At 44.8% G+C, this 8,703-nt stretch overlaps 1 pseudogene; it reads left to right on the top strand.

The window, feature by feature from the left end:
• Nucleotides 1-213: 213 nt before the first annotated feature.
• On the top strand, nt 214-776 carry LOC138445182 (NEDD8-conjugating enzyme UBE2F pseudogene; annotated as a pseudogene).
• Nucleotides 777-8,703: the final 7,927 nt, after the last annotated feature.

Below are 8,703 nucleotides of genomic sequence, written 5' to 3'. Positions count from 1 at the left end.
AAACATTTTCTTAATAGTTCATAAGAAGTAATTATTTGCAGTGTCTTATGCAGTTGGTTTATTTAATAGTTTATACTGGACTTCCGGTCCCGCCACCCGGAGCTGGTGCGGGTGTGAGGGGCCGCGTCTCACCGCTGCCCACCAGCCGGGCATGGTGTTGGGCGCTGGGCCTGCCTTGCCTGTCTCGGGGTACCCAGGAAAAAGGAGGCAGTGATGCTGATTCTGGCAAGCAAGCTGAAGCGGGATGACGGACTCAAAGAGTCCCAGGCGTCAGCCACAGCCCCTGACTGCACTTGGCAGGTGTCCCTGAGGGACCGGCTGCTTGTGAAGAGGTTGTAGAACTTGAAGCTAATTTACCTTGAACGTGTAAAGTGCATGTTCCTGATCCAAACAAGCTTCATTGTTTTCAGCCAACTGTCACCCCAGGTGAGGGTTACTTACCAGGGTGGAAAACTTCAGTTTGAAACTGAAGCTCCTGATGCATGCAACATGGTGCCTCCCAAAGTGGAAATGCTTGCCCAGGACCTGGAACCCCGACATCACAGAGACGGGCGAGGATATGTCTCAGTTGACTGAAAGAACATTCGATCGATAGCACTGGCTGGGCCCCCATGAGGACACTGAAGGCTGTTGTTTAGGGATTAAACTCTTTGTTGACTGATATGTGGAATTTTGATGATCCGCGGACTAGCCAAGCTGTAGGACATCATCTGCGGATCACGGCGGACTTCCGGCATCAAGCGGAAGACTACATTGAGCGCTGCGCCAGACGATAGGCGGAGAGGACTGCAGGGCCCTGGGCTGTGCCGGAGAAGATTGTCTCCACCTGAAATGAGAGGGAGCCTCTCCCCAGTCCTCGGCTCCCCTCAGTCCCGCTGGGTCGTCCGAGTCCCGTGATCACGTTGTCCTGAGGAAGAACCTCTTCACGACCGCCCACTGTAGCCAGAGAGTTCCACATAAATGCAGCCAGAACGTGTGTCTGGGGTTTTACTGTTTAATGTGTTTACTTTCTTTGAAACCGGACTGCATAGGCTGTTGATGGTAATGAACTCAGTGTCTAGGCTAGAGCCGCTTCTCCCCTCCCCCAGTCAGTCCCCCACAGGTGACGCTCTTGACGTGCTCCGTGTAGCTCGCAGATAGGCCAGCAGAAACCCGCAGCAAACTGTGATTGGTGCGAAGCCTCTTAGCTCCGCCCATGCAGGTCGCCCCGCCAAGGTTTCCTGAAGCTTTCCAGAATGCAGTCATTCACTGCAGATCTCTTACTGAAATGTGTATTTTATTTACGTTAAGTATATTTGGGAACAGATTTGTAATTTGTACAATTTAATGCTTTTTTTTCTATTCTCATTTAGGTTGTATTTTCATTGTATAGAGCAGACAGAAAGATGTTGGGTCAAGCAACTATTGAGAAATAGAAAGTATGAAAGGCAAAAAAAAAAAAAGCTTAAACTGAGAAGAGATATATGTACAGAGTTATCTTACATTGTAAATACCCCCTGAAACTTTTATGTTAAATATTCATTTCCCACCCACAGCATTTTTTTTTTTTAGAGTCCATGATTTCCTGACACTTTTCAGTTATATTAAAACTCAATCTCAGACTTTCCTGGTGGTCCAGCGGTAAAGAATCCACATGTCAATGAAGGGGATGTGGGTTCCATCCCTAGTCTGGGAAGATTCCCCATGCAGAGGGGCAACTAAGCCTGTGTGCTACAGTTACTGAGCCTGCACTTTGGAGCCCTACAGCCACAGCTACTGAAGCCGGCATGCCTAGAGCCGGTGCTCCACAACAAGAGAAGCCACCACAATGAGAAGCCTGCACTGCGATAAAGAGTAGCCCTCCCCTTGCCACAACTAGAGAAAGCCCACATGCAGCAAGGATAAAAACTTAAAAAAAACCCCTCAAACTCGGGTTGGGGAGGGATGGATTGGGAGTTTGGGATTAGCTGATGCAAATTATTGTGTATAGAATAAACAACAAGGTCTTAAGGTATTGCAAAGGGTGTATATAGTATATATAATATAGTAAGTATATAGTGTATATATATCATAGTATATAAAGTATATAGTATAGTAAGGTATATGTAGTATATGGACATTCACTATCCTGTGATACTTTGCTATATCACAATATTGTTAGTCAACTATACTCCAATATAAAATAAAAAGTTGAAAGAAGTCACAAGTTATAAGGTTTAACTAAGGAGTGAGAGAACAAGGAAACTACTATTTATGATAAGCATCTTTTAAAATGGTAGGCAGTGTGCTACGTATTTTACAGGTTATTTCATTTAATACTGAGGACTGTGAATTAGGTGTTATTATTTCCAATTTAAAGATTAGATTTATTAAAACATTGAGATATCAATATACCTATCAGAGTGACCAAAGTCTGAGGCACTTTTAATGCCAAGTGCTGACAAGGATGTGGGGCAACAGGGACTCTCAAGTGGTACAGCCACTCTGTGGATGTCCCAGGTGATGCTAGTAGTAAAGAGCCCGCCTGCCAATGCAGGAGACGTAAGAGACGTGGGTCCGATCTCTGGTTGGGAAGATCCCCTGGAGGAGAGTATGGCAACCCACTCCAGTATTCTTGCCTGGAGAATCCCATGGACAGAGGAGCCTGATGGTCTACAGGCCATAGGGTTGCAAAGAGTTGGACACAACTGAAGTGACTAAACCACCACCACCACAGCCACTTGGGAAGGCAGTTTGGCAGTTTCTTATAAACCTACTCCTACCATATATCATCTAGCAATCGTGTTCCTTGGTATTTATCCAAATGAATTAAAAATTTATATCCACACAAAAACCCTGCACATGTATGTGTTTAATAGTTTTATTCATAATAGCCCAAACTGGGAAACAACCAAGATGGCCTTCAGTAAGAGACAGGATGAATAAACTGTGGTACATCCAGACAGTGGAATGTTATTTGGCACTTTAAAAAAAAGGGTTATCAAGCCATGAAAAAAACATGGAAAAATCATAAATACATATTAATAAGCAAAAGAAGACAATCTGAAAAGGCTACATGTTGAACAATTCAACAATATGGCATTCTGGAAAAGGGAAAACTATGGAGTCAGTAAAAAGATCAATTGTTGCCAAGGATTAGGCAAGGAGGGATAAATGAATGGAGCACAGAGGATTCTTAGGGCAGTAGAATTATTCTGTATACTGTAATGTTAGATACATGTCATTACACATCTTTCCAAACCTATAGAATGTACTACACCAAGAGTGAACCCTAGTGTTAACTATGGATTTGGGGTGATAATGATGTATCAATGTAGGCTCATCAATTGTAATAAATGTACCACTCTGGTGGGGGATGTTGATAGTGGTAATGATGTATCAGTGTAGGCTCATCAGTTATAAGAAATGTACCATTCTGGTGGGGGATGTTGATAGTGATAATGATGTTATCAATGTCAGCTCAATGATTATAACAAGTGTACCACTCTGGTGGGGAATGTTGATAGTGAGGGAAGCTGTGCATGTGTAGGAACAGAGGGTATCATGTACTTTCCACTCAGCTTTGCTGTGAATCTAAAACTGCTCTAAAAAAATAAATTCTATTTTTAAAAGAGTGTGTGCATGTTCAATCACTCAGTAACGTTCAACTCTTTGCGACCCCATGCTGTAGCTCTCCAGGCTCCTCTGTCCCTGGGATTATTGTAGCATGAGTATTGCCAAATGGAGTGGGTTTCCATTTCCTTCTCCAGGAGATCTTTCTGACCCAGGGATCAAACCTGAGTCTCCTGCGGCTCCTGTATTAGCGGGCAGATTCTTTACTGCTGAGCCAGCACCCCACCCCCTCCCACACAAAAGAGCACACACTTCCCCCCAAATATGAGGCTCTACAAGTTTGAAAATTCACCAAGTCAGAACCCTTCTGTAATACCTAACTTTGGTTATTAACAAGCCATTCTTCTGCTTCTAGGGTTGGCAGGCTATCTAGATTTCCCTTAAGCATGCTACTGGATTAGATGGTTCATTTTGAATTTTCATGTGATTATTTTTTTTACTGCAGGGCATTCAAATGGATGATTATTGCCATAGTCTTGAAACAGAAAGTCAAAATTACTTTTCTTAAAAGTAAATAAATACCAAAACCCAAAACAAAACAAAAATATCCTGTGATAAACCACAAGGAGAAGAATATTAAAAAGAATGTATACACACACACACACATAACTGAATCACTTTGCTGTACAGCAGAAATTAAGACATAAATTAACTATAGTCAATAAATTAAAAAAAAAAACTCAATCTGATCCAATCTTAAATATAAACCTCCAATTTCAAATCTGATTTAAACAGTCTCTCCCTTACCTCCTGGACAATCCCATGGTAGCTGATCTCCAAAGATGGCCTTAAAGCACCACACCCTTCATTGTCCCCCCATACTGGATCTGAGCTGGGCCTTTTCTTTTTCTATGTAATTTTTAAAATTTATTTTTGGCTGTCTTTGCTGGGTCTTTTGTTGCTGTGCTGGCTTTTTCTAGTTGGGGCAAATAGGGGCTATTTTCTAGTTGCAGCGTGTGGGCTCCTCATTGCTGTGGCTTCTCTTGATTCAAAGCACAGACTCTAGGCTGTGTGGGCTTCAGTATTTGCACCACATGGGCATTACAGCACAGGCTTAGTATTTGTGGTGCATGCGATAGCTGCCCCAAGGTATGTGGGATCTTCCCGGACCAGGGATAGAATCTGTGTCCCTTGCATTAGCAGGTGGGTTCTTTACCACTGATCCACCAGGGAAGCCCTGAGCTGGGCCTTAGACTCCTATTAATCAGCAGAAAAGGCTGCTGTGCCAGTTCTGAGTCTAAGTTAAAAGAGGGCCTTACAACTTCTTACTTTGCATATTTGGAGGCCCTGAGCCATCAAGTAGGAAATCCGGTATATCAGCATGCCATGTGGAGAAACCATGTGGAGAGGGAAAAGTCCTGAGCCCAGATAACCCATAGTCCTAGCTGAGCCCAGTTTTCTAGGCGTCTCTGCCGAGGGGCCAGATGTGTAAATGGGACACCATGGGCAGGAAAGCCTAGTCAGGGCCGCAGGCGACTGTAGCTCCAGTGACCTGCTCATCGAGCTGGAGAACCACTACCCAGATGAGTGCTGTTGACCCTCAGAAGCAAGAAAGGAAAGCCACTACATCCTGGGATGGTTTATTACACAGCAGTGGGGAACTGGAACATTTCTTATGCCCATATCTATCTGGCTGGGGAGAGGGACATGACTTTTCTCTTCACCTTTCTGGTCTTCTGTTTCAAGGTTTCTGTGTCGGGGACTGCTAAGAGAGGTGAAAAAAGGGACAGTCTTTGCTCTTAACTGCTCCCACACCAAGTGATATGCTGGAGTTGGCCTGAACCAGATTGTTTGAGCCAACTGTTAAATTTTTAGGAATTTTATGGGCCAAATGTTACAAATGTCACCATTAACAATTAAATCACATAAAATGATAATAAAATAAATTATACTAAAAAAGAGGCAATAAATACTCAAAACTTGCCATCTCCTATCTTATTGTGAGCATAGCTGCCTTTCTGTCTTATTTTGCTATCATCTATCATGTCTTTAGGATTATTGACGTGTCTTGCACGTGTCTGGTGGAGATGCCATAGAGCCATGTGCTGTGTTAATTCTTTTCAACCTCACAATCAGTGAGTAATGTCATGTCAGTAGCTTAGAATCAGCCATGAATCTTTATACCATGGAAATGAGCAAAACATTAGAAATTTGTGATTTTTCCCTATGGATTAAGCTGGTTGTTAACCTGGAATCCTCTGTTATATGTATTAATATATAGGTCATCTTTGGTCCATCCTGGCTAGTGGGTGATGCCTTCCCTGGGGAAGGCAGGAAAATGTTAACCCTCTATGAGTTTTTTGAAGGTGTCCAATGAGACCCTCAGAGAAGGCAATGGCACCCCACTCCAGTACTCTTGCCTGGAAAATCCCATGGACGGAGGAGCCTGGTGGGCTGCAGTCCATGGGGTCGCTAAGAGTTGGACATGACTGAGCGACTTCACTTTCCCTTTTCCCTTTCATGCATTGGAGAAGGAAATGGCAACCCACTCCAGTGTTCTTGCCTGGAGAATCCCAAGGATGGGGGAGCCTGGTGGGCTACTGTCTATGGGGTCGCACAGAGTCGGACACAACTGAAGTGACTTAGCAGCAGCAGCAGTAGCAGCAGTGAGACCCTAATGCTGGAAAAGATTGAGGACAGGAGGAGAAGGGGGCAACAGAGGATGAGATGGTTAGACAGCATCACTAACTCAACGGACATGAATTTGAGCAAACTCCAGGAGATAGTGAAGGAAAGGGAAGCCTGACATGATGCAGTTCATGGGGTCACAAGGAGTCAGACACGACTTAGCGACTGAACAAGTACAATAAATGAGGCCTGCTATTATTCCAGCTCCTCACTTGGGAAGATTTTGATCCACCTCCTCATTTTGGCCCATAGAAGAACACCTCTCCACTTCTTGCTGCTAGTTCCTTTGGCCAGTGGATAGCCCCTGTTTGCAGAACACAATAGATCAAGCCTGTCATCTTCCTGGATGTCCATCTGACCCACCAGATAAGGCTGGGCTGCAGAGCTGGACATAACTTAGTGGCAGACTTTCACTTCAAAGATAAAGAAATATGATTGTCTGGATGAAGAGTTTACTGTTAGTCTAAGTAATCACGAGTGCCTTGAGTTAGGTTCCCTGGGAAGCAAGTTCTTAGATGGAGCTCAGCATATAGAAAGTTTATTAAGGTTGGGGGTTAAAGATGAAGAAAAGTTGGGCAGGAGGAGGAGTTGAACTGAGGAACAGTCACATAAGAACTCTCCTTACACCACGGGACACGTTGAAGCTGGAAAGGCCCTTCAGACTATATGCTGTCAGCCCAGTGGGGCACATGACCTTGGCCAGGGGGCCCTCTTCAGGTGAGGTAATTCTCGAAGACAGCAAACCATCACCAACTGTGATGGTCAGTTGTGGGGCATAAATCTTTCCATCTGGAAGGGAGGACCTGGCTGTGCCACTGCATACACGACAGACATCCCTTTCCTGAGCCATCTGCTAACTTTACAAGAATTCTGGGGCCAGTTCCTCAGGATTCTGGTGAGCCTCCAAGGGGAACTTGCAGGGGGACAGCGAGGGAGACACACGACACCCCCACCGCTGCAGTGAGCCTGGAGGCCACACATGATATTCACTCTCTCCCTCCTTGGCTAACCAGTCAAAATTCCCTTCACCCTCAGCTGGTCTTTGGGGTTTCCTGGAGCAGAAATTCAGACTCTCATCACTGAGGGTTCGGTCCCCTTTCTCAGGCTGTGGCTACCCTGTCTATGATGGGTACATGTTGATGAGTACCACACTTTGGTGACAAAATACTAAGAGCAGTCCAGATGGACTACTTGTGTGCCAATCATAAACCTCTCTGCCCAGTCTGGGTAATGGCAGGTCTTCCTTCTCGTGACTGGTGATCAAGGCAGATTACCTCTGCAAGGCCTTTGACATGAGTTTCCCGAAGTGGTTGGGTGGCAGGTGTAGCTTAGAGTATGGTGGGATTCTCACAAGGCCTCCTGGGTGCACAGGATCCCTCTTTGGGATCCAAGGTCTAGTCTATGGCCATACCACCCTGAGCGCACTGGATCTCAAATGATCTTGGAAGCTAAGCAGGGTTGACTCTGGTTAGTACTTGGATGGGAGAATCCAAAGTCTCAACTCACAGAAGTCAACTTACAGGGACTGGAGAATGAATTCCCCAAGAGAATGTTGGAAAGTGCTGTTTGGCCTAAAAAGTAAATCAATGAAGACTTTGTGATACATCCTCTGCTCTGTATCACAGTGTTAGGTAAAGATAGAATTTTTACTATATGTTGAAATGACAAGTAGAGTATATGAATAATGAGACCCAATTCCTAAATCATTTTTAGCTAGCAAACTACTAAATAGAAAATAAATCAGTGATCAGGATTACTGAGAAATATATTAGACATACATTTCAGAGAAGATAAATCAGCAACATTTGGAGCCAGGAAGTTGGGGACTAGTTCTTCCTTTAGACCCTTACTGATTGACTAAGGTGGCCACATGTGGGGTCTGGGAGCCTCAGAGAATTTTCTGAGAGCTAGGAGAGTAAGACTAGGAAGTCAAGCACATTAGGTACATTTCTTGATATTTGCAACACAACCCAAGATTGAATTATCATTAGGCCCTACATTTCTAATTCTTTCGGACCCACCTTAATGCGCGGCTCTGCTTTCTACCTATTTTAGTCTTAGTAAGGAGAAAGCTGGTCTTCCCTGGTGGCTCAGACGGTAAAGCAATGCCTACCATGTGGGAGACTCGGGTTCAGTCCCTGGGTCGGGAAGATCTCCTGGAGAAGGAAATGGCAGTATTTCCATTCCAGTATTCCTGCCTGGAAAATCCCATGGATGGTGGAACCTGGTAGGCTACAGTCCATGGGGTCGCAAAGGGTCGGACACAACTGAGTGACTTCACTTCACTCACTTAAGGAGAAAGCAGGGCTTCCCTAGGGACTCACTGGTCCATCTGCCAGTGCAGGAGATGCAGAAGATGCCTTTCAATCCCTGGTTGGGAAGATCTCCTGGAGGAAGAAAGGGCAACCCCCTCAGGTATTCTTGCCTGGAAAATCCCATGGACAGAGGGGCCTGGTGGGCTACACTCCATGGGGTTTCAAAGAT

Source organism: Ovis canadensis, chromosome 8 (genome assembly GCF_042477335.2).
Source record: "Ovis canadensis isolate MfBH-ARS-UI-01 breed Bighorn chromosome 8, ARS-UI_OviCan_v2, whole genome shotgun sequence".
Lineage (NCBI taxonomy): Eukaryota > Metazoa > Chordata > Mammalia > Artiodactyla > Bovidae > Ovis > Ovis canadensis.
The sequence above is the reverse complement of the archived record's forward strand: the minus strand, read 5'-3'. Positions and strand labels throughout refer to the sequence as shown.